At 42.0% G+C, this 26591-nt stretch overlaps 1 long non-coding RNA gene across 1 annotated transcript; it reads left to right on the top strand.

Annotated features, from left to right (window-relative positions):
- The first annotated feature begins 12361 nt into the window (after positions 1-12361).
- Positions 12362-26220, top strand: LOC134634707 (uncharacterized). The gene is made up of 4 exons (XR_010573825.1): positions 12362-12646; positions 19562-19637; positions 19846-20778; positions 21883-26220. It is a non-coding gene; the product is annotated as an uncharacterized LOC134634707 (long non-coding RNA).
- Positions 26221-26591: the final 371 nt, after the last annotated feature.

Below are 26591 nucleotides of genomic sequence, written 5' to 3'. Positions count from 1 at the left end.
AGCCCTTGCTGCAAGGAGAATGTGTGGGACTGCCCCTCCCGCTGTGTGTGTGTGTGTGTTAGTGCGAGGGAGGGAGAAAAAGGAAAGTACGAGGTGCATGTGAGTGAAGTTGGCCCCCCCACCTTCTTCAAATCCAACAAAAGTGGTATCAAACGTTTGTGCTACGTTTGTGCTGGTTTGTGCTGCAAAAATTTTCGTTTGTGCTACTATCATTTTAAAGATATTAATAAAAATTTCTAGAGGTCATCAGAGGTCAACCAGCCCCCCCCACATTAATTAAATCAAACAAAATGGGTGTCAATCAACTGTGCTACGTTTGTGCTGGTTTGTGCTGCTAAAATTGTCGTTTGTGCTGCTTCTGTTTTAAAGATATTAATGAAAATGTAAAGGTCAAAAGGTCGACCAGCCCCCCCACATTACCCAAATCAAACAAAATTGATGTCAAACGTTTGTGCTATGTTTGTGCTGGTTTGTGCTGCAAAAATTTTCGTTTGTGCTACTATCATTTTAAAAATTTTAATAAAATAACATCTTGATGCGTGCTTAATCATCCAGGTAAGTAAATCCCAAAAGGTTTCGTCACTCATCCAAATGACTTCTTCAGTCTCAGCTGACTGCAGGTTTCCCCAACCTTATGAACAGTACATTTGCATAGTGAAGGAAACTAGCACCACTGAATGAACAATGTGCTGGGGGGTTAGTTCCATGATTGTTAGTATGCAAATTCTTATGACCATTGATCAATGACAACTAATCAAAGCCTACTGATCAATGGCCATGAGTACCATTCACAGAAAGTGGGGAATGGCTACAATCACAGCATTGTAAGATGGCGAAAGATTTACCCTTGGGCCCCCCTTCTCGATTCAGAGATGGTCAGCATCCTGACAGCCCGATGGACGAAGCTGTCTCTCAGTCTGTGTGTTCTGGCCCGGAGGCTCTTCAGTATCCTTCCTGATGACAGCAAACTGAAGACGCTGCTGAAGGGATGAGTGGAGTCACCTGTAATGGAGAGGACCTTCCAGATGAGGCAGGTGCAGCTGCTTTCACTACCCGTTGTCATTTTTTTCCTGCAGAACCCAGTGCAGGAGTCATACCACACAGTGATGCAGCTGGTGAGGATACTCTCAACTGTGCCTCTGTAGAAGGTGCTCATAATGGGGGTTGAATCTCTTGTGCTTCTCAGTTTGCAGAGGAAGCAGAGTCGCTGTTGGTCTTCTCCACATTCAGGGACAGGTTGTTGTTGCTGTACCACTCTGCCAGATGGTTAACTTCACCCCTGTAGTAGATCTCGCCGTTGGTCAGCAGAGTGAAGAGAAGGGGGCTCAACACACATCCTTGGGGAGCCCCCGTATTCAGTGTTCTTGAGCTGGAGGTGTTGCTGTCGACCCGTACTGTCTGCTGTCTTCCTGTCAAGAAATATAGCAGCCAGTTATACAGCAAGGTGCTGATCCCCAGCAGATCCAGTTTGTGAATGAGTTGCTGAGGTATCATGGTGTTGAATGCTGAACTGAAGTCTATGAACAGCACTCTGACATATGAGTCTCTAGTGTTCAGATGTGTGAGGTGCATGACTAACCGTTGAAAGCACTTCATAATGATGGAGGTGAGTTTGACAGGATGATAGTCTTTAAAGCAGGAGGTAGATGACTTCTTGGGTACAGTAATGATGGTGGAGGCTTTGAGGCATGTGGGAACAACGGCCTGACCCTAGTGATGTGTTAAAGATGTCTGTGAAGACATTTGTGAATTCCACAGCATAGTCCGTCAGTGCTCGTCCAAGGATGTTATCAGGACCTGGAGCTTTGCGTGTACTGATTTTGGCAAGGGATCTGCACACACTGTCTGGGGACTGTGTCACCACGGTCTGTAGAGTGGGCTTGTAGTCTGTGATGGTTTGTATTCCTTGCAACTGCCTCCAAGTATCTCTGCTGTCACTGAAGCTTTGCTGTAGCTGATGCCACGTGACAGGTTTGCCCTTGCTGTTCTTAGGCTCTGAAGGCTTGCATTTTTCAACCTTAGGAGCATTTAAACCTGACCTTTGAGCCATGGTTTCTGATTGGCCCGGACAGTGATAGTCCTGGTCTCTGTGACATCATCGATGCATTTTGGGATGTAGGCAATGACAGTTTCTGTATATTCCTGAAAGTCTGTGGTGTTGTCGTGTGTGGCAGCCTGTGGTGGAAAAGCAGTCTTGCAGTGCCTCTGAGGACCCTTCTGGCCACACCTGTACCTGCTTACGAACTGGTTTGGTGACTTTGACCAGGGGCCTGGGGGAACCCATGGCACACCTAGGTTTCTACTTGCAGTACTGACCCTTATGCAAAATAGGTGGAATTAAGACACAGTTCCAAAAGCAAACACAACTGATCAGTGCTGAGAGTGGTCCTGTTGCTGAGGTTGGGGTGATCCTGTAATATCTTATGAACTACCTCCAACGCTTCTATGACTGGGATGCAAGTGAAGACAGATGTAACATCTGTCTCTCACTGTACATGTACTGTTTATAAAATTAGGGAAACATAACCTGCACAAACAAAATAATTTGCAGGACAAATGTTTGACATCAATTTTGTTCGATTTGAAGAAGGTAGGGGGGCCAACTTCACTCACATGTGTTTATAAGGTTGGGGAAACCTGCAGTCAGCTGAGACTGAAGAAGTCATTTGGATGAATGACGAAACCTTTTGGGATTTACTTACCTGGATGATTAAGCACCGTCAAGATGTTATTTTATTAAAATTTTTAAAATGATAGCAGCACAAACAAAAATTTTTGCAGCACAAACGTTTGACATCAATTTTGTTTGATTCCATTAATGTGGGGGGGCTGGTTGACCTCTGTTGACCTCTAGAAATTTTTGTTAATATCTATAAAATGATAGCAGCACAAATGAAAATTTTTGCAGCACAAACCAGCACAAACGTTTAACATCAATTTTGCTTGATTTGGGTGATGTGGGGGGGCTGGTTGACCTTTTGACCTTTACCTTTTCATTAATATCTTTAAAACAGAAGCAGCACAAATGACAATTTTAGCAACACAAACCAGCACAAACATAGCACAACTGATTGACACCAATTTTGTTTGATTCCATTAATATGGGGGGGCTGGTTGACCTTTGATGACCTCTAGAAATTTTTATTATTATCTTTAAAATGATAGCAGCACAAATGAAAAAATTTGCAGCACAAACCAGCACAAACGTAGCACAAACGTTTGATACCACTTTTGTTGGATTTGGGTAATGTGGGGGGGCTGGTTGGCCTCTGATGACCTCTAGAAATTTTTGTTAATATCTTTAAAATGATAGTAGCACAAACGAAAATTTTTGCAGCACAAACCAGCACAAACGTAGCACAAACGTTTGACATCAATTTTGTTTGATTTGGGTGATGTGGGGGGGCTGGTCGACCTTTTGACCTTTACATTTTCATTAATATCTTTAAAACAGAAGCAGCACAAACGACAATTTTAGCAGCACAAACCAGCACAAACGTAGCACAGTTGATTGACACCCATTTTGTTTGATTTAATTAATGTGGGGGGGCTGGTTGACCTCTGATGACCTCTAGAAATTTTTATTAATATCTTTAAAATGATAGTAGCACAAACGAAAATTTTTGGAGCACAAACCAGCACAAACGTAGCACAAACGTTTGATACCACTTTTGTTGGATTTGAAGAAGGTGGGGGGGCCAACTTCACTCACATACGAGGTGCTACTGACCAGAAACGGGAGCTGGAAGCATGTAAATATAATAATAACCACTGCAGCCAAAAAGAGTGCCTGACGAGCCCAGCTGTAAGTAAGCTGTTAGGACTCGACTGTACACTGTGTTCGTGTTTTCCTCTGAAACAATAAAGTTCTGCTGGAGCAGCCTTTCAACGCCTCTCTCTGTCTCTCGCTAGCAAAGTTGACCGAGACAGTAAAGCTACAGTGAGGTAAGTATTTGACCACCCTGTGATTTTGCAAGTTCTCTTACTTAGAAATCATAGAGGGGTCTACAATTTTCAGCATAGGTGCATTTCCACTGTGAGAGACAGAATCTTAAAAGGAAAATCCGGAAATCACATTGTATGATTTTTGAACAATTTATTTGTGAATTACTGTGTCAAATAAGTATTTGATCACTTGAGTCAAAAAAATTTAATATTTGGTACAGAAGCCTTTGTTAACAATTACAGAGGTCAAATGGTTCTAAAATCACATACAACCTCATCTAGACATAGACCTCATCTTAATGACCTTGTAGTACCATATCACCCTGTTAGAGCACTTTGCTCTCACACTGCAGGCCTACTTGTTTTTCGTAGAGTATTTAAAAGTAGAATGGGAGGCAGAGCCTTCAGTTTTCAGGCCCCTCTTCTGTGGAACTAGCTTTCAGGAGACAGACACTATCTCTACTTTCAAGATTAGGCTTAAAACTTTCCTTTTTGCTAAAGTATATAGTTAGGTTAGGGCTGGATGAGGTGACCCTGAATCCTCCCTTAGTTATGCTGCAATAGACGTAGCTGCCAGGGGATTCCCATGATGCATTGAGTTTTTCCTTTCTAGTCACCTTTCTCACTCACTAAGTGTTAATAGACCTCTCTGCATCGAATCATACTTGTTATTAATCTCTGTCTCTCTTCCACAGCATGTCTTTATCCTGTCGTCCTTCTCTCACCCCAACCAATCACAGCAGATGGCCCCGCCCCTCCCTGAGCCTGGTTCTGCCGGAGGTTTCTTCCTGTTAAAAGGGAGTTTTTCCTTCCCACTGTTGCCAAAGTGCTTGCTCATAGGGGGTCATATGATTGTTGGTTTTTTTCTGTATCTATTATTGTACGATCTACTGTACAATATAAAGCACCTTGAGGCGACTGTTGTTCTGATTTGGTGCTATATAAATAAATTGAATTGAATTGAATTGAATAGGGTTGTGTAAGGTGGCCCTGAGAGGCCAAATGGACTGCAACTTCAGAAAACACCTGCAAAAAGAAAAACGCTGCACTTCAACTTCAGAAAACGCTGCAAACGGAAATGTTTTTGGGGAGACAATAACTCGACGGACCAGTTGCACGTACCAAAACATTCTAACAAGTGCGCTGGGACTGGGAGACACTTCAAAGAAGTGGAGGACAGGTAAATGTGTTGTAATCTCATGATTCTAATAATACTACAGATATCTGGAATCTACATACAAAGATAATGTTTAATGTAGCCTTAGAAATGAAGCTTTTTTAAACTCGAGAACAAATACTAATAAGTCATTAAGAAGTGTTGCAGTTAATGTGTTCAGGTTTTAATTTGGCATTGTGTCTTAATCAGGTAATGCATTGTCCATATTGTGGAATCCAGCTAGTGGGGCAAATTGGAGTTTTTTGTGGGTCCTGTGGAAATAACATTCAAGTTTTAGCACCTTTTATAGAGAATGGTAAGCACTTCACTTTCCTAAGTTCTAGTATTTACTGCTCGCCTTTTAATTGCTTCATAATGACTGATATACACCACAGTAGTTTCAGTAGTGCGTTTGTTTTTTGTTTTGGTTTTTTGGGTTTTTTTTGGGGGGGGTGGGGGATTATTATTTATGTGCCAGTCCAAAAGTACTATATTCATTTCCTTTTCTAAGGATTTGGTATTGTTAAAGACTCTGCATGCAAAGATAAATCAGAATTCCAAAAACGCAAAAGTATGAACTGGTAGGTACTAAGAACTGTATTCTGGTTTAAGCTTGCCACCGGTTCTACGGCATAATTTTAAAAAATTGTTTATGACTTTTCTATAGCAATAGGGCATATGTACACAGTGACAAAATTCTTTTAACTTCTCTTATTTTGCCTATTTTGAGTTGTTAGCATAGAGGTCTTGATGAGAGTGATAAGTTTTGAATCCTGGTCCATGTTCTTTGAGCTTTCTCTGGCCTTTATTTAAACACACATCAAGAAGATTAAATACTTGAGTCATGTTTATTGAGAGATGTTTCAGATGTGGTATTTAAAAAAAAAAAAAAAAAAACTTATTAAGTGCATTTGTGGATTCCTGTGTTCGTAATTATGTTTTCATGTTTTCTTTTCAACCTTAAGCCCGGTCTCAGTCACAGACATCATCAATAAGTATTTCTCTGAGGGCCATACATATGAAGTGATCCTGGATTTTCTTGAAAACAAGCATAATATTTGTATGAGTCTGAGAACATTAAAGAGGAGGCTAAAAGACGCTGGAATGACTAGAAGGACTGACTTTACTCCCTCTGACATTGTCATTTCCACTGTTACACAAGAACTGAGAGGCTCAGGTCAGCTTCTGGGTTACAGATCCATGTGTCAGACACTGTGACAAAAGTATAATATGACAGTTAAAAGAAATGATGTAATGCACATGCTCTGAAGACTAGATCCATATGGTGTTAAGCGTCGCTGTAAACGCAGGTTTGTTCGAAGAGGATTTTTTTCACAAGGACCAAATCAAGTGTGGCATGTGGATGGATATGATAAGCTGAAACCCTTTGGTGTTGCTATTAGTGCATGTGTCGATGGATTTTCAAGGAAAGTTATGTGGCTCAGCTGTGGCAGCTCAAATAATGACCCAGGTATCATTGCAAAATATTATATGGAGTGCGTGTCACGGTTTGGTCAGCCTCCAGCATGCCTTCATACAGACCTGTGGCACAGAAAATGGCACAATGGTAGCCATTCACTGTGCTTTAAGATCAGACCATGGAGATGAACTTGCAGAAGCCCACAGTCAATCTTTTATGCTGAAATATTAAATTACAGTGACAAACAAACAAACAAAAACATAGTCACCGCCACATTTTTCTCATGTGATGCACGACTTCTTCAAAAACTATAATAAATGGTTTGGTATACCAGTGACATTTGTTTGTATTCAAACAACACACTCAAAAGGAAAATCCAACTCAGACATTCCACAAAAGTCCTAAAAAGGAACTATTAAAAAAAACAACGAACAAACTGACATTCAACATTTTAATAAATTATTGTAAATCCTAGGGGCTATTTTAATGTGTAATTAAAGTAATCTTGAGCAATTGGTAGGCGATGGCATCAGTAAAGATTGATCTATTTAAAATTAAGCAAAATTTATTCAATTTTGTGTGCCTACGTAGTACCACACGGACATCTAGATCAAATAGTTTACCTGTAGGGAGTCATATAAATAAAAGAACAAGGGATTCTGTCAGGGTCCCTGTGCCTACCCGCTCGGCTCAGTATGGCTACATATGTTTTTATTTTTATTTTTGTTCCTGCTCTCTCCCTTCCTCTCTCTCCCTCCTCCCTCTGCCTGGGCGGAGCTCATCTGTGGGCTCCTGCCCTTGGCCCACGCACCTGATCGCGATCACACACCTGTGGCTCATTACGAGAGTGTTCCAGCTCCTTTATAAGATGGCAGCTCTGTGTTTCTCGTCGCTGGACCGTTGTTGACCCTCGTCAGTGTAACCCCGGCTCAGTTATCTCTAGAGTATTTTCTCAGCGATCTCCCTTTCTAATCCCTTTGTGTCTCTGTGTACAGATTCCCTGGACCAACCCCTGTGTTTCCTGAGTGATCGAGTGTGCGACGAGTGGCGTAAGCCACCGTGCTTTCTGTGGAGAGTGAAGAGGAGCGTGAGGAGTGGACGGAGTGTGTGTGTGGACTTTCAGCGTCTTTCCCTTTCGTGTGTGGACCCCCAGAGCCCGGCTTTCCCCTCACTTTTGTAAATAGAGGCCTGCGTATGAGTCCATTCTGTCCCTCTGTGTCAGATTCTTCAAATTTGAGAACTGTAATAGGAGTAATATAAGAATATTAAACCAACATGACAAAAATCCATTTGTTAGTCATTCATTTTAGACATTTCTTCAGCTTTGTGTGCCAAAAAAAAAAAAAAAATACTGATGTTATCACTAGTTTTTGGATTTCTGTGTGGTATCTAACAAGTGATAACAGCTTCAGTGTTCATGTAGAAACAAAATAGTACATTTATATGGACAGACTTGTATATTACAACTTTTCTTAAGTTCAGCAGCCAAATCCAGGAATAACTGAAGGATTAATCATTTTGTTAAATTTTGTCATGTGTGCGAAGTTGCTTTTTTTTTTCCTGCAGTGCATTGATGAAACACTCCAGAACATGTGAATAAGCTATTCTTTGGACGAAATTGCGCACAGTTCAATATTCTTAAGATTATGACTTTTTTAAAAAGAGGACAATTACATTGAATTACTTGTGTTATTAAATTTAATATGCCTTGTCATTCCAACATTAGAACTCAGTTCTGGATTGAACTCTTCAGTGACCTGAGGGAGAGGCATCTTTTCAACGGCAGTCATGAACATAAATGCCTTCTACGATATGTCTTCCTCAATGTCTTGCAAAAAGAGCTTGACACGTACAGAGATCTCTGGAAAACTCACACCATTCGACCTGTTCGCCAATCTTGTTGTCCATCTGGTAAACCAGAAGCCATGTATCACCTGCCTCATAGGTATGTATTTAGTCTAGAGATGGCACGATACCACTTTTTTATGTCCGATACCGATATCATAAATTTGAATATCTGCCGATACCGATATGAATCCGATATAGTGTGTTTTTTAATCAATTGAACAGTTTTTTTAATATTTTGCTGCATTTTGTATAAGTTCATACTCAAGTTTAAATAAACAACAACACTAAAGCTATTCTGTTATACCTGTATGTAAAAAAAATACACCCAAAATATTTCATAGTTCAGCAATACTGATCAATCTAATAAACTTAAACCTGCACCATCCTTCCTATTCTGGTATTTTAAAGAGTACTTAGCAGAAATATTAAGCAACCTAACTAATAGGGTCGCAAACTCCCAGCAAAAAAAAAGAAGAAAAGGGAACCACCCCCCACCCTCCACCTCATGATGCTTAATTGACGTAATCAACTTTAATTTGATGCAGTGTGAAAAAAAAATGCACAGAAATAAATTATTTTTCAAGAATAATTAAATAGATTCAACATCTTTCTTCAACAGAATTGCAGACTGCACAGATGGTTCTTTCCCAAAGGAAAAAGTACTATAGCTTACTAGGGTATATTAGACTTAACAGTTACTATATACAGTAATGGACTTCTATACATTTTACATCAGATTAAAACTTTGGGTGTAAGATTCAGATAATTACTTATTAAAAGTGAGACATTTTAAATGAGAATAAGAAAGCAAAGTATGTCTTTGTGCCCCCTTTTCCCTGTTAATGCCCTATCGGCCCCCCTGGCTAAACTTTGCTAGATCCGCCCCTGCACAGTTACCAGCTGTCAGCTACGTAGAAAAGGATCCTGGTGTAGAAAGTAATATTAAATAAATTCTAACAACAGCTTATCAAGGTTAAAAGTGCTGCTGTTGTTCAGCCGCTGGTTTCCTCTTTCTGGTGCAAAGTGGGCCAAAAACAAAGAAGAGAGACGGACTCGAGACAGAAAAGCCGATCAGCTGATCATTAAGCAGTTTCACGATTGAAGTAGCAGCAAGAAGAGGCAGTCGCTCCATATATCGGTTGTTAAGCTTAACATGGGAACGCTTTACAAACATTCAGAGATGAACTTACACACTTGCTTTACTTCTCAATGGGATAACTTCCTCGGAGATGAAATGCCGGTTTGGTAGTGAGGCTACACACTGCTCCGACGTGCTACGGTTATGAGCTGAGTTACGCCGTGTCGCAAGTTTTGTGAGGTGCTTTTTTGATATTTAATGGATCGGATTACATTTTTTATTTCTCTCCGATATCCGATCCAGTAATTTACGTCAGTATCGGACCGATACCGATACGTAATATCAGATCGGTCCATCTCTAATTTAGTCCATGTATTTTATTTCAGTTTTACTAAATTTTTTCTTCCTCAGTATAATGTATTTTATGTGCAGGATACCTGTCCCTCTTGCTGTTATTCCACCTTTTGTTCATTTATAAAATGGTTCAGGAACAGTCCATCCCTTATGTGCACTCTTTTCTTTCTTTTAACCACTTGAGTTAAGAGCAGTATGTGATTTAGGGTTTAACAATTTGCCCTAACTGTTACTCACAGCAGGTATTACACACACTTTAGCAATTGAATAGTGTGTTTTGTTGTTTTCACCTTTTTGCTGAATAGAAATTAAAGCTGCCACTTGTGTTTTGCCATTAGTTCTGTTCTCTGACTTCATGCACATACGTTTTATTTTTATATTTTTTCAAAAAGAAAAGTTAGACAATCATATTTTAACTTTGGATCACATCTTTACTAAAAATGACAAATGCATATATATGCATAAATAAGATTCTTTAAAATCACAAGTTCAAGAACTGAGTTTTAATTATAAGATTGACTTTGCGCTTTTGCTGTAACCTTGAAAGATAGTAGCTGGAGAAGTGACTGAATTTGTTCATTTTTCTGACTGACCTAAGGTATGGTGGATTCCAAGTGCCTCAAGAAATCCTGCAGCAGTTTGATGACATTCTACCTGCTCAGTACAGTCTATGTGGGGACGACAATCTCCAGGTTCATTTCACAAACTTGGAAAGACAGAGTGAGCTCCCTCGACCAGTCAACTGGACTACTGCAGTTGAAAATTATATAACACTCAAAAATATGACTGGACTTTAGAAGTCAATGTAAAATCATCTGCTAGATGTGGCTACAATTACCACGGACACTAATTGTCACAAACCAACTTTAATGAGCATTTAGGTAAAAAAAAAAAAAAAAAAAGTACCATAGTTTGTATATAAATAGTTTCACTACCGTCAACTTTACAGTGGGTACATTTTCTACCTGAAGAAATCAAAAAACCATACTGTACAAAATAACTTGTTTCTTTTAATTAGGTACTGTAACAAACACGTTGATTCATTTGGAGATCTGTTTTACAAACAAAGGTTTACAAAAGCATTCTGCAAGACCTGTATTTATGTGGGTTTTTCTTTTTTTTTTTAACTCCAAGAACAACTTGCATATCTTCCAAAAAATGTAATCAAACACAGAAGTGTTTGATTAAATAAAGCCTTTTAACTGAATTTATCAGATTTCCCCCCCTGTGTTATTAAACTAGTGTGTCTCAGTACATTAGAATACTTAAGAAATGTTTTATTTTGTTATTTTGGCAATTTCTTAACACAGTGAAATATTTGTAACTTGTTCAATTGTCCTACTATGATATTATGCTTTTGAAATACCAAATCCTGATTGAACTTGCTGTGATGCATTAAACATTATGTGATTTCCAGAAATTCTCTACATATGTAAACTGCAGTATGAAATTTAGAAACAATATTTTCAGATTTTAAAATCACAAACTTCAAATGTTTGCTAAAGCCATAAATGTGGCTTTAAAGCAAAAGGACTTGGACCTTAGGGAAGCCCAAACCCAGGAGAGTTCTGGATGCCATAATCCATGGCTTCTTGGAAGTCCTCATAACTGTGTAACACTGGGATTTTCATAGTATTTGCACAGACATCTGCTACAGGGAAGAGTGAAGTGGTCTGGAAAAGAAGCTGCGGCTTTGGCTGAATTGCTGCTGGAGGAATTTCCCTCAGTCTAGTTCAGGGGTGGGCAATCTCAGTCCTCGAGGGCCGGTGTCCCTGCAGGTTTTAGATGTGTCCTCGAACCAACACAGCTGATTTAAATGGCTAAATTAGCTCCTCAACATGTCCTGAAGTTCTCCAGAGGCCTGGTAACAAACTAATCATGTGATTCAGGTGTGTTGACCCAAGGTGAGATCTAAAACCTGCAGGACACCGGCCCTCGTGGACTGAGATTGGCCACCCCTGCTCTAAGGGTTAAGAGATATCAGAAATCTTGTATTTAAAATAAATGAGGGAAGTACAATGAGGAATGAGAGAACTGACAGCTTCTATTTTAATGACCCTATCTCAGTTCTTTTAACTCAAAGTATCAGAAAATAAGTTGGTGAAATCTGGACGGATGAGTTTACTGTCAGCATTTTAATCATAAGTTTAAAGGCTGTAGGTTGCAGCCACTGCTCTAACACTGTGTATTAATATACAGGGCTCAATGCTGGTTCTAATTTCAAGCTTTTCTTTGTGGAATAATTTAGAAATTCATATTTTATTGCACAAATCATTATTTAAGCGAGAATCCTTTATTTCTATGTGTGTGATTCTGGTGGTCCTCCTTAAGAATCACACCCGGGTGTAACATTGTTACAGAGAGACGAGCGTCAGGCTGTTCCAATTCTCAGCACCGCTCTTCTCTTTTCCTGAGTTCTTATCAATTCTCCTTCCCACGATGACGTTTTCATCGAGGCAAAGGAAAACAAGTTAGGAAACACCCCACGTGGTTACGCTGCACTGCTGAGTCACGTGACCGTACAGCAACGAATCACAGCAGAGCAGGAAGAAGGGGCGGAGCAAAGTGTGTGTGCAGGAGAGGAGTCGAGCAGAGAGAGCTCCTTTTTCATGAAACGGGAGTAAAGTCGTGAACTTAGAGGAGAGAAACAAACTAAAGTATCGATCATATACCACTACCAACGTTTGGCTCGATATCTGCATCGATCTGCCCACCCTTGTCTCCTGGATCGTAGCTGAGATCAGCGTGAACCACGTGGGTCTCTGCTCCCTGATCTGTTTGCTGTGTTTGGAAAGAGTTCCAGCTTCATCACGGAGTTTCTCTCGGTTTGTGGGCTCATCTAAAGGTAAGCACCGAGCTAACTTTACTGTGAGTTCAGTTCATGTTGAGTTTAGCTCCTGAATGAGGTCTTCTGCTGCTCTCCTCGGTGTCTGTTCACAGTTTATTGTGAACACGTTGAGAGAAGAGTGAGAGAGTGTTTGGAGAAAAACACCAACTAATCATTAGCTCAGCATGCTGGGAGAAGTTGGAGCAGAAAAGTCTTTTCATTGTCCCTGCAGCTGTTTTTCTGCATGCAACAAACCTCTACAGCCTCATTTCTATTTAAAGTGATAACAGGAAATCAGAGCGATCTGCTGCAGTATCAGGGTCACAATAAACTTTATTGTCCAGCTGCTGTGGATGAACACATGAGAGGAACTGAACTCCTACAAAGTCTCATTTTAATGAGTCTGGCTGCTATAAAGTGATGTTAACAAAAACTAATGAAACCGAGATGAAAGTAAACAGTGTTCATATTTGAAAGCACTGAGAATAAAAATATTGTGGTGGTTCTCAGTCATCCAGGTCATTGTAGTCTAAAGAGCTTGGAAAGAAAAGCATCTGGACTTCTTTAAGTTGCTTGAAGACGTTTCACCTCTCATCCGAGAATCTGCTTCAGTTCTAGGTTCTAGGGTCAATGACACCAACTGTCTGTCATCTATCGTCCAGTTCTTAGATCCCTTCCCAGACGCCTTAACACCCACTCACATCCTGGGCCATCTGACCTCAGGAAATCACATGATAGGGTGGGGCCAATGAGCTCACCTGAAACCTTGGCTGATTGTAACCTACACCCGTTTTCACACCTTGGCTCATGAGATTAGGTAGAGGATCATTAGGGGGTCCATTGTCCCTCTCGGGGGGATACTCCCACAGGGCTTACGGTGTGTTCACAACAAGCGCGATAGACACGACCAGAGCATCAGGTGTAAAGTCAATGAAGAAGCGCGATGACGCATGACTGGGGGTCTTGTGAAAATTCAGAAGCAGATTTGTGTCATGAAAACGCGCCAGTCGCGCTACTTTGATGCGCAAATAAAAATACGCGCGTCAGTTTTTGTGTTGCATTTTGTGCAGTCGCGCGTATCGCGTCTGCCGCTCGAGTTGGAAAAATCTGAACTCCAGCGTCAATTCGCGCCGTGACTACCAATCAGGAGCCTGGTGACGTGGCTCTCAAAGGGGCAGGTCCAGCCAAATCCCTTCATTCTTCATTCAGTATGGAGGAAAGGCCAATCAACGCTGTAGCAAACCACCCGGAGCTGTACGACACCAGCTGCTTTCTGTACCGAGACATAGGGCTGTTCGATATAACGATATATATCGGATGACGATATAAAAACGTCTATCGTTTCATTTTACGCTATCCTTTGTTTCGTGGTGTCGCAAAATAAACTGTTTACGGCAATATTTTTCACCATTTTGATGGTCACTGTAGCGGCTATATTAATTTCTTAAATTTCTCTCTTTCTCTTATATTTAAAATAACCACACTACGGTCGGACAAGCGCCTGTTTTTATGCGTTGTCGTTAGCAACAACGACAGTAAAACCATTGCCTGTCCGCTTGTTTATTTTCCCCATAAACCTTTCACAATAAAGCTCAAGATCCTGTTGAGACTTTTCAAAAGAAACTGAATCACGTGAAAGAGTATGCAGAGTGTTTACGGATGAGACACAAAAATGAGCCGTCAGGTGCTAAAAAATAAGCCTTAGACTCAAACGTTAGAACAGACTTTTCCCCGCAGCACGCCGTGTAATTAACACTTAGAAAGAAAACGGCGGCCGTTACAACTTCTGTCTAAAAATGTATAATTTCATACATCGTTAAAACACTCGACTCCAGGTACATGACGCCCAGCTGGAAACACTTCACGCAAGTCGAGCTGCCCGAGATTCACCGAATTTACAGAAAATGTAAAATTTTTTGTGATTTATATCGTTATCGTGACGATAGATGTCTCATATCGGGATATGAGATTTTGGTCATATCGCACAGCCCTACCGAGACAGGAATAAAAAGGACCGAGCTTGGAGGAAGATATGTGAGAAGATCGGGCAACCTGGTAAGTTCATTCATTTCTCTTTTGAATTTTTTGACTGACCTGGGGAAACCGCACAAAAGCTAGCAAGCCCGCCTCCTGTTCCGCTATTTTCCCACTGATGTACAAATACCTTTCTGCTCTTATGGATGTTGTCATATATTTTTTTGTTCATTAATAAACAGCACACAGTGGTCCCGCTGTTCATCCGTCACTGCCTCGCTTTTTCGCAGATTTTTTTTATTGCACAGTACAGCATTCAACAATGCGCATTGCATTCTGCAGCCTGATTGACAAATCTCCTCCGTGTCGTGTCTCCTGCGCTTGCCAAATTGATCATGTTTGGTTTTGATAACCATCATGCCCAATAGAAAAAACAGCACAAAAACACCCATAACTATGACCCTCATTCGGAAATAGACACCTGCACCGCGAGGGAAAAAGGTGCACAAAAGTGGCAGGCAGACCAAGAAAAAACGCGGCATAATAATACTTTTACGTTTTGAAATCTACAAAGGTTTGCACTTTGAGAATCAACTTGTGAGAACTGTGACTAATGTTCATGTGTGTGTGACAAAAAGTATAAAGTGCGTGGCGAGGGGCTAGTTATTCTGACAACCCCTGCTGCAATAAATGAGGGACCACTGTATATACTTTCTCTATGACTATTGTTTTCAACCTGTTAACATTTAATATTGTCTTGACAGAGTAAACTGATTCTGCAGCAGAGCATCCCCTGTTGCTTCTCTTGGCTCTCCAGTCCCTGGTCCCTCCGCTCCTGCTGCTGCACCCACAGGTATGTACAGCAAGCACTGATAGATTTTTACTCGCTTGAATTCCCTTGTGATTACCTTTACTAAATATCTACAACCAATCTGATTGTATACTGTTTTTTTTTCAATGTTGAAAATGAAAATCTAGTAGCAGCCTTCTCATTTCTTTGTGTTGTTTTGTGCTGTGTTTTACAGGCCCACAGAAGAGGACAGCTCCCAGGCGGATGAGGGACGGTCCCAGGACGGTCCATCGGTGGTGGAGCTGGCCATCCTGGAGTCCCCGAAGAGGCCACGCCAGTCTCCAACAGAACATTTCCTCCTCAGCCTTGTTCCTGCTCTGGAGAGCATGCCGCCTCAGATGAGAGTATTAATGAAATTTCAAATTTATAAATTAGTTTTTGAAAACAGCACAGCTCTGTTCAATTGGGAGACATTGGCCCGAGCAATCAGTAGTTTTCTGATGAGGCAGCAGCTCTCCAGGGCAGAAACAATGTTCTTATTTTTCTCCTCCTTCTCCCTGAGGCTCTACCACTACAAGCTGGGTCCTTTTTATTCCAGTCTCTCTGTTAATAGTTATTTTGTTTATATTTATGTTTAATGTTTTTCTGTTTGAGAATTTTAATATTATTTGAAATAAATTTTTATAATGACTAATGTCTCAGTTCTACACAGCAAATATTGGCACACAACTTGACACATGTAGAATTTATTTTATATTATACTAATGAAAAAATATACTAATATATAGCAACATAGTGAAGACCAATTATTTAAGAGAATAAAGAGAGGTTAGTTTATTTTGGAGTAGAGCTCCATTTATTAAGAAAATTTTAAAAAGGCAGGAACGCTCTTTAGAGGTTTGTGGGTGGCTCAGAGCCGTTGTGGGGAAGTCACTGGGTCTTCAAACAGGCTATTCTTTTGGCTGCCAAGACGCTGCTCCCTCCGCCGAGAAGTGGGCCATGAACTTCTCCCTCACCAGGACAGGCTCTCTGGAGGAGTTGTTGGCTGCTACACGACCCAGGCCTGTTTTGAAAAATTAACCTGTGATAAGACAGCATATCAAGATAGAATTGTTATTATCATATAACTAAAGATGAACCAAACTGTTCACAATGTTATCTAGCTCTCAGTTTTGAGAAGGCTGGTGACCCCTGTTATAGAGTCTGACAGCTGCAGGGATTATTTACAAATATTCAACTGGTTCTATACCAGAATTAAACCAGGTCTAAATTAAAAAAAAAAAAAAAGGAGTGAGTATCACTACAAAGATTACCAACAGTGGTCCTCATACCACAGTTTGATATCACCAAACACAGAGAGCATACATTGATATGACACCACAGCCATGCTATCATTGCTAACACTGATAACATAGCATAAATCGAATTAAATCAGGACTTGATGAGACCTTTTGAGTATCACTAGAAATATTATAACAGTCGTCTAGCATATATTAGCACAGGTTTTAATAAAGGACTACCGTATTAAACACTTTTACTAACCGCAGACAGATGGACAGGCGCTCTGCAGGTGGGATTGAGCACCTGTAGTTGGTGTCTAGGCGAGCGATGCTTGGACCAACGCGAGACAGCAGCTCCTCAAACTGCTTCACAGACAGCAAGGGAAAGACGGTGGTACCACTGAAAGCTGTCGTCGTCCAGGGGCAGCTCCTGGAGCAAATGGTGAAACTCACCAAACTGCTCATGCTTCTGGAGGACCTGATGGGCTCAGGTACGGTGAGGACGTCCTTTACGCCGCTGCTCTGCTCTCCATAGTAAATAGAGAAGGGAGAATCTCTCTTCAAATGCTAGCTTGACAGCTGCCATCTTGCAAACATACCGTCTGGCACAACTTCCTCCCACATTTCCCCTTCAATAATTCACGTTGGACATTGCACGCGTCAAGCTAGGGGGGTCTGGCGCGTTTTCGTCGCGTCTATCGCGTTCGGTGTGAACACACCGTAAAATCTAGGACTCTCCACCATTTGAACCTAGAACTGAAGAAGCTTCTCACACAAGAGGTGAAACGTCTTCAAGCAACTTAATGGTGATCATGTCCAGGCCATGTTTTATAATCACTGGGGTTGAAGGTGAAGGTGTTGAAAGTCTTGGGTGGGGGAGTAACAGGTCATTGTTGGTAGAAACCACAGCAGGAGCTGTTCAGGCTGATGACTAGGTGTGAAATGTTGGTGGAGTGGGGTCTTTAGGTTTGTGCTTGGTTCACTGTCTGAGTGTTTTCCAGACAGAAGCAGAGTCGTTAGCTGAAAACAGTTTTTGGAGTTTAGCCTCACTAAACCTGAACAATGAATGAATGAATGCCTTTATTTGTCGGTTGCAGTTGCCTGCAACTGAAATTACTGGTTCCCAAAAGGGAGTCAGCATGAGAAGAAAACAAAAACTCCATAGCACATATAGTAAGCACCGATATCATCATACCATAACACCATAAAACACAGACAAGCAACATGGGGGAGTAATTTCCTTCGGGATTAATAAAGTATTCTGATTCTGATTCTGATTCTGATTCTGATGCCGTGTGGACAGCTGCATCTGCAATCTTGCGATCCCGCCTCCAGTTGAGCCGCTGTCCACATCGGATGGGAGGTAAGCATGGGGAGGCGTTGGATTCGGGTAAGGGAAGGTGGTGGTGAGGGTGTATCAGTGTCAGTGTACATGTGTGCGTGCGTTTCAGGATGTGTGTCCTGTGTTCAGCCTGAGAAAGTGGCCTTCCGCCTATTAGGCGAAGATCAACAGTCCGCAGCCTACTCAGGTGGCAATGAAGAATCAGGCAAGAGAGTCAACTCATTCTCGTTATCATATCTGAGGGAAGAATTGTTGTTGTTCTCCTTGGCATCAGCCTCCAAGCGTTGTTAGCCTCGGCCTTCAAGCGTCCAGCTGGCGCCTTCGGGGTGGGGGTAATCATGGTTATGTTGTTTTCGGACCAACAGACTGCATCAATTTTACAGTTGTTCTTAATGTGCATCACTGGTCTCCAGGTGTATCTCCTCCAAGATCTTTCCCATATTTTGTTCAGTAAGAACAGTCCAAGCACTCACAGCTCTTCCCACACTTTCGATCATAGCGGCTAGCCTTGTGCGGGTTTGAACAGCAGTCACCGCTTTCTTCAATTTCCGATAAGCCAGGGCTATGCCAGCTCCGATCAGCAAGAACCCTGTTATCATGGTTCCAAATAGGTAGATGTCTTCAATATCCTCAATAGACAGTCCCGCTAGGCACACAACATGCCACTTCTGCCACCCGTCCATCGTGTATCCAGCAGGGAATGTCCCTTCAGGACACTCAGGCTCTCCCGAGCCCAGGCTTCTCGTTGAGAACAGAGTGTCAATTGCGTTAAGGGACCAGTTAATCAAATTCATAGTTCTTCTTTAGGTTTTAGAGAACAAGAGCGAGAATGAAACGCTCTCTCAGGGTTTGACTCAGACAAGACCAGACAAGGACATAGAAGCAAGCGAGCAGGGAAGATAATGGGGAGGAGAGCGTGAAAGATACGTCCGTCTCCTCCGAGAGCCAAAGTGAAAAAAAGAAACGGTCTCCCCTTTAGCTTAGCTGTCAACCGGAGCTGGTCAGTATTCTAACTCACCATGGTGTGTGATGGTGTGCAGCTGTCCTCACAGAAGCTGATGTCACAGGACGTCACAGCATCTCTATAATAATCCAAACTGTTGGTAACAATCCTGAAAACCTGCCAGTCGGTGCAGTCCAGACACACCTGCAGATTCTCCACAGCCTCATCAGTCCACTGCTTCAGTGTCTTCACAAAAGCTTTAGAGAGTTTCAGTTTGTGCCTGTTTGCAGGGATCAAGTGAACCATGACATGGTCTGAGAATCCTGATGGAGAGTGAGATGATGACCCTCTTACTATCAGCTCACCTTCTGTTTTGTAGAGTTTTTTTCTTCCTTTTCTTTAAATTAAATCTATGAGGTTCAAATGAAGCACCAAACTGCAGTTACTCAGTCAGTGGAGGTTCATTAGTGCAGTTTCTCACCACTGTTGTTAACTGGAGGCTGACACACTGACTGAAGACATTTAGTTTGAGTGGATTTGAGCTTTCCATCTCAGCTTCTTTTTGTCAAGGATGAAATACATATAAATATATTTTCTGTTCCAGCTGATCATCAGGAGGAGACGAGCCATTTAGACTCAGCTCAGCCACTGCAGAGGAAACAATGACTTCAACCCAAAAGGTGAGCAAAAATATCTCTGCTATTGAACCTGTGTGCACGTTACAACTCTCATTGTAGCACATCATTGTAATGTGATAGTATCAGCAGAAAGTGGTGGTAACACACCTACAATGTGTTTGTTGACATCTTTGATTCCACTAATGGAGTTTCAGTTTGTTCCACGACTGCATTTCACTCACTGCCTCTGTTTGTATCTCTGTCACTGCAGGACCAACATGGAGCGAGAAGTCAGCGCTCTCAGGAGGCCGACAAACCTCACAGAAGAAAGGGAGAGAAAAAATACAGCTGTGATGAGTGTGGGGAGGATTTTACCCGGGCTGGAAGCTTAAAAACACACCAACTCATCCACAGTGGAGTTAAAGCTTACAGCTGTGAGTTGTGTGGAAAATCTTTTACCCAGGCTGGACACTTGAAAAGACACCAGCTCACCCACAGTGGAGTTAAAGCATACAGTTGTGACTTGTGTCGAAAATCTTTTAACCAGGCTGGACACTTGAAAAGACACCAACTCATCCACAGTGGAGTTAAACCGTACACCTGTGACTTGTGTGGAGAGTTTTTTACCCAGACTGGAAGCTTAAAACGACACCAACTCATCCACAGTGAAGTTAAACCGTACAGTTGTGACCTGTGTGGAAAATCTTTTACCCTGGCTCAAAGCTTAAAAACACACCAGCTCATCCACAGTGGAGTTAAAGCGTACAGCTGTGACTTGTGTGGAAAATCTTTTACCCAGGCTCGACACTTAAAAACACACCAACTGAGCCACAGTGGAGTTAAAGCGTACAGCTGTGATCAGTGTGGTAAAGCTTTTACTCACAGTAGCCACTTACGGCTTCATCTAGTTACCCACTCTGGAATTAAGGCATACAGCTGTGACATTTGTGGAAAAACTTTCAGTCGCCAAGGGGACTTAAATATCCACCTCCGCATTCACACTGGACATGATGTTTACTGCTGTGATCAGTGTTGGAAACCGTTTACAACAGATGCACAGTTACAAAGCCACATGTTTACCCACACCGAGGAGAGACCTTATAAATGTGACCTGTGTGAGAAGACTTTTAAATCTCCACGTTACCTTAAAGTCCACCAACAGATCCACACCAGAAAGAAACTCTACAAGTGCAGTTACTGTGAGGTATGTGTTTATATTTTTATCTTCTAATTTCAGTGTCACTGTTTGGCTCATTAAATTGTGTTAGCATGTTAGTAATTCTACTGGACTCAGTGGCATCTACTGGAATTTGGAAAATGTCAGTAAAGAACATGATGCGTCATCTAACTAACAGCAATGATTACTGTTACTTTGTATCCATATTTGAAGATTTACAGTTGCAATTGTTTTGAAGCATTATTTAAATTAGTCCTAAGAGAAACTGGTGGAAAGTCACCTTAATTCCAGTCTGCATTAGCTGAATCGAATGGGATATGGATCTTGTAAATCGCACTAATTGATCTTCTCGGATGGGAGGTGAAACATCTTTGAGAAACTTTAAAAAGTCCAGATGCTTTTCTTTACAAGCTCCTTAGACTACGATAATGTATGACTGAGAACCTTCACAGACAATAAGGCTGGGTATGATTTCTACAACTCCTTCAATTCTGATTCAGTTTGATTTTGACTCTGTCAGAAATATTATAATTATGATCATTTAGCTTGGATACATATACTGTAGACGAACCCTGTAAAATAAATATATTCATTTCCAAATAAAGAACAGATCTTAACACAGTTACGATATGGCACTTTTTAAAATTCATTTCTGAGATTTGTGGTATTTCCACAGTATATTTCCTCCATTTTGCACATGGACATCTGGTTTTAGGTGTGGTCTCACCCTCAGTGGAGTCTCAGTCCCAGCTCACTTAACTCTCACTTCCAAGTTTCATACACGGCACAAAACAAATATATTTAAAAATCTCCTGAAATTTCCTTTCCTACTAATTCGTGTGAATATGTGAGTAAGGTATGTTGTATAAGGTGCTTTGAGTGCTCAGAGTAGAAAAGTGCTCTATATGAACCAGTCAATTTTACTTGTATTCACTAACTGAACAACAGGAGGGTCATCTAACTAAAACCAATCAGTGCATCCCACCTGACCCCCTCAGAATCAGCTGACTTTTAATAGTCTCCAAGTTTTATTTACATGTCCTCAAAGTATGGTGAGAGTCTGTTTGCAGCCAGGGTAGCAGTGCTTCTTGCTGTTCCTCTGACTTACACTGTCTTTGTATCTTTGTTTAGAAGCAGAGCGACACAGATGGATCCAGTTCTCAACCCTGTCGTCACTGTGGAGGTGGGAAAGCGTTTCGTTGTGACCTTTGTGGAAAAACTTTCAATCAGCAACGAAGCCTAAAAATGCATCAGCGTAGACACACTGAAGACAAAATGATCTACTGTAAAGAATGTGGGAGAGGCTTCCCCACTCAATCTGATTTTAAACAACATGAAATCTTCCACAGTGGGGTTAAAAAGCACGCCTGTAACCAGTGTGCATACTTCTCCACCTCTGCAGGTCAGCTTAAAAGACATAAACGAGTCCACACAGGAGAGAAACCATACAAGTGTAGACACTGTAACAAAAGGTTCTCACAATCGAGCAGTCGTAACCTTCATGAACGTACACACATTGAAGGGAACTTCAGCTGTGACCAGTGTGACAAGAGCTTCAAGAATCTCAGTTCATACTCCAAACACAAACGATCCCATTCTCATTATTCATTATCTGCTCTGTGCAAACAGAGTAAGCGTGATCATGAAATCATTCCTATTACTGAATCACAATGACTCTGCAGAGACAGAAAGATCCTCTTCTGGTTTCAGGTTCAGACTTAAAAACCTTGAGATCAGGCTCCACAGAGTTCAGATGGAATCTCCTGTAAAGAGTATCAGCTGATGTCACACTTGGATCTCATAAGGTAGCTCTGATTTCTGGACATGCAGTAAATAATCCTGAATCTTAAATTTGATAAGCTGCAAGTATAGATGTGTACATCAAGTTTTTGTGTTTTAATTTTAATGCATTTTATTGCTCTGAAATGTTATTCCTGTTTACATAATTCCCCCTCAGAAAACAGTAGTGTTTAGTTGTAGTACTTGTATTATAAAGTTATAGAAATATCTATTAAAGCCAGCTGTTAAGTGTCAGTCTTGGTAGCCGGGGATTGGTCTGCCAGGGCCTCCGCTCCTGGCCACCGCCTGACTCACATTTCACCCAACCCCTACGGTGCTTCCTGCGGGTGGTGGGCCTGCAGGAAGATGGGCCCCTGTCCCTTTTTCGGGCTGTGCCCGGCCGGGCCCAATGGACTAAGGCCCGGCCAGCACACACTCGCCCTCGGGCACCCTCCCCGGGCCTGACTCCAAGGCGTGCCCCCGGTAACCATATCCCAGGCAGGGTGAACTGTTCCCTCGATGGTCTTTTCATAGGGGTCTTCTGAATCGCTCTTTGTCTGGTCCCTCACCCAGGACCAATTTGCAATGGGAGACCCTACCAGGGGGCAAAAGCCCCCAGACAGCATAGCCCCTGGGATCCCTGGGAGACACAAATCCCTCCACCACGATAAGGTAGCGATTCACAGAGAGAATCAGCACCTCCGAATCTGAGGCCATGAGCCTCAGCCGGAAAGGGGTGGAGTGCCCTGGGCGAGGTTTTCCAGGCTTGTCACACCTGGAGGAGGCCCCGGGGCAGACCCAGGACACGCTGGAGAGATTATATCTCTCGGCTGGCCTGGGATTGCCTTGGTTTTCCCCTGGATAAGCTGGAGGAGGTGGCTGGGGAGAGGGAGGTCTGGGCTTCACTGCTTGGGCTGCTGCCCCTGCGACCTGGCCCCGGATAAGCGGAAGAAAACGGATGGATGGATGATAAGTAAGTGCAGTTTAAAATTTCAGAGCTGGTTAGAAATGCACAGCAGCACCGAGCAGTGTTGCACATATATTAATAAATAGAATTTGGCCCATTTTTCCACTCTATGTGACTTTGATAATCAAATCACCAGAATAAATAAGTGATTTCATGAAGCATTAGTGTGCCATTTTCATGTTATATTTTCACTATTCTTTATAGAGCTCTATCATCTTTTCTCTGATAATCTCTGTGATTGGAGAAGGTGACGCTCACTTGATCTATGTTGTGCAGATGAAAAGTGAAATGACACGTGAAGCTCCTAGTTTGTGGTGGAAAATCTGAGTGTCATCCGATTTAACTCCTATGACTGTCGTCTGTTCATGGTCATGAGGCATTTTGTGTGTCTTTGTTATCAGGCAGATCTGATCTCAGGAAATCAGTTTGGTTTCAACACTGTTTATTTTGAGGGAATATTCAGGCAGTTAAATGTGTTGATTAATGAACAAGAGTCTAAAAATGGGCTAAAGGAGTTCTGAAGTACAAATATATGTGCACTGTGTGTAATGGGACTTGGCAAGACTTTTAGGTTGAGAGATTTGCTAAACATGTCTGGGTGAGTGGCTGTGTTTTCATCTGCCTGTGGTGTATCTCCTGGATCCGGCCTATGGCAGAGCCCTTCTCGATTTTTCTCCCATCGGCACTAATTAACAGGGCTGCATTTAAGCCCTCTGTGGCTGTCTGTCCTTCCCCAGCCCATTAACTACCTGTAATGGAACCAGTTCTCATGTTCTTTGTGGGTGTCTATGCTGTTGATTGTTAACTCACCCTGTTTTCCTTGTGTCTACATCTCTTATAAAACCACTGTTCAGCCTTTCAGCAGCTTGCACCCTTGCTCTGGATTAGTTGCAGGCTACAGGTAAGATCATCCACATGCTGGTTGAAATCCCTGATCGTTAAGAGTTTATCCAGTTTAATGCCGGAAGATGAAAAGTCTGGAAAAACCTGAATGAAAACACCACCAGGGCTGGGAGGGCTGTAAATTAAAACACAGTAAAATATATTTGATGAACCAACCTTAAGTAGTGACTCAAAGGAGTGCAAAGTCTCAGAGTCCATTGCCCTGCAGGAGAAACTGTCCCACCAAACGCAGAGTCCTGACGAAATAACAGACGACCGGGCAGAACTCATTAAGGTGAAACAATGGGCCTTTCTCAGTTCTCAAGTACGTGAGTCCGTACTCGCGTTCTCGGCAAATCCGGACTTACCAAGAACACATGGGAGTACGGACTCGCGATTTGTACAATTGGAGCAACAGCGTACTTGATGATGTCACAGGTTCGGAGTTCCCTCTTAATTTAACTGTGATTAATATGTTATGAAGCTTAACTTTAATCTCAGCCAAACCGATTTACTCAAATAAAACTCTGAAATGGACCAAACATTAAGATTTAGAAGTTATCTAAGAGAGTTGCATATCATGTTTAACCTGAGTAGCAAAAGGCCGAGGGGGGGTTGAAAACGATGTGCGGGAGTCTGTTCTCGCCGGGCTCTAGTGATCCTTGACCTCGCAGTCTGCTATCAAGCTGGTGGGTAACAGGCATCTCTGGAAACGTCGAAGCACTTTTGGAAATATGGGATATCTTGATAAATCAAGCAGATATTTGATGTTTACACAACTACATTCTCTCCTGAAAATTACTTAAAAGTTTATTTTGTGACCCAGAAGGAGTAATATTTAAAAAAAATTTAGCCACGCTCCTCCGCCGTTGCCGTGTTTAAATTTTGGACGAAATGCATTCTGGGATATTTAGCTGTACCAAGTCCACACAAGTCACCACCAATGCATGCTCGATAAAACGGGCGGAGCGAGAACACATCTGGGACTTTTTTGCGTTCTCTGCTTGATGCGCATGTCACTGTCACTACCCGATCCGTACCGGAAACCCGATCGGTGCCACGCATGTGCGAAAGGCCCATACTTCCGCTCATTTTACGATAGTTACGGGTCAGAGTATCTGTTAAGATGTTAACAATAATAAGTACCTCTTAAAATGTTTGCAATAATGAAACATTTCAATTTAATGTAGAGAAAAACGAAAAATAAAAAGATAGCCACAGATCAGGACTCCCCGATCCTTACTGCACATGTGCAAAGTCAGACCATAGAAATCGGGGGCCTTTCTCAATATGCGTACTTGTGCGTACTTGCGTTCTCGTGTACTCGTGATACGTCATCAGTCGGAGACCAAGTACTGTTCCAATTTGAAGTACGCATCAAGCCGAGAACGCGAAGAAGTCCCGGATGTGTTCTCGCTCCGCCCGTTTTATCCAGCATGCATCGGTGGTGACTTGTGTGGACTTGGTACAGCTAAATATCCCAGAATGCATTTTGTCCAAAACTCAACAGCGGACTCCCGGCACATCGTTTTCAACACCCCCCCCCCGCTCGCGGTCTTCTCACTACTCAGGTTAAAGAAACCCCAGCAGCTGTCTATAGTATTGAGTATCCACTAGAATAGAAATAAAAGCGTTCTAACATCTCACCTGCTTGTTTTTATTAAGGTATGTACACGTATGTACACGTATGTACATGTACACTATTTTTATTATTAGAGGTTTCACTACCGAGGTTAAAAATGATATATAAGTCACTTAGATCACTTCTAAATGTTAATGTTTGGTTTATTTCAGTGTTTTATTTGTTCCTGAGTAAACCGGTTTGGCTGTGATTAAAGTTAAGCTTCATAACATGTTACTCACAGTTAAATTAAGAGGGGACGGCAGTAAAAACTCCGGACCTGTGACATCATCACGTACGCTGGTGTTCCAATTGTACAAATCGCGAGTCCGTACTCCCGTGCATTCTCAGTCAGTACGTACTCGCCGAGAACGCGAGTACGTACTCGCGTACTTGAGCATTGAGAAACGGCCCGGGTCTACCAGATTCATAGCGCACATGTGCAGATGTTTTCTTCTTCTGTTTCTTTTAATGGCAGTTTACTCCCCAGTGTACGAGGATACTGCCACCTGCTGACCGAGTGAATGAACCCTATTGTAAACTGAACTAGGCGTGTTAAATTTGATTTTGCGGTAGTCGAGTGTGTTTATG

The sequence above is a fragment of the Pelmatolapia mariae genome, linkage group LG9 (genome assembly GCF_036321145.2).
Source record: "Pelmatolapia mariae isolate MD_Pm_ZW linkage group LG9, Pm_UMD_F_2, whole genome shotgun sequence".
Classification (NCBI taxonomy): domain Eukaryota; kingdom Metazoa; phylum Chordata; class Actinopteri; order Cichliformes; family Cichlidae; genus Pelmatolapia; species Pelmatolapia mariae.
The sequence above is the reverse complement of the archived record's forward strand: the minus strand, read 5'-3'. Positions and strand labels throughout refer to the sequence as shown.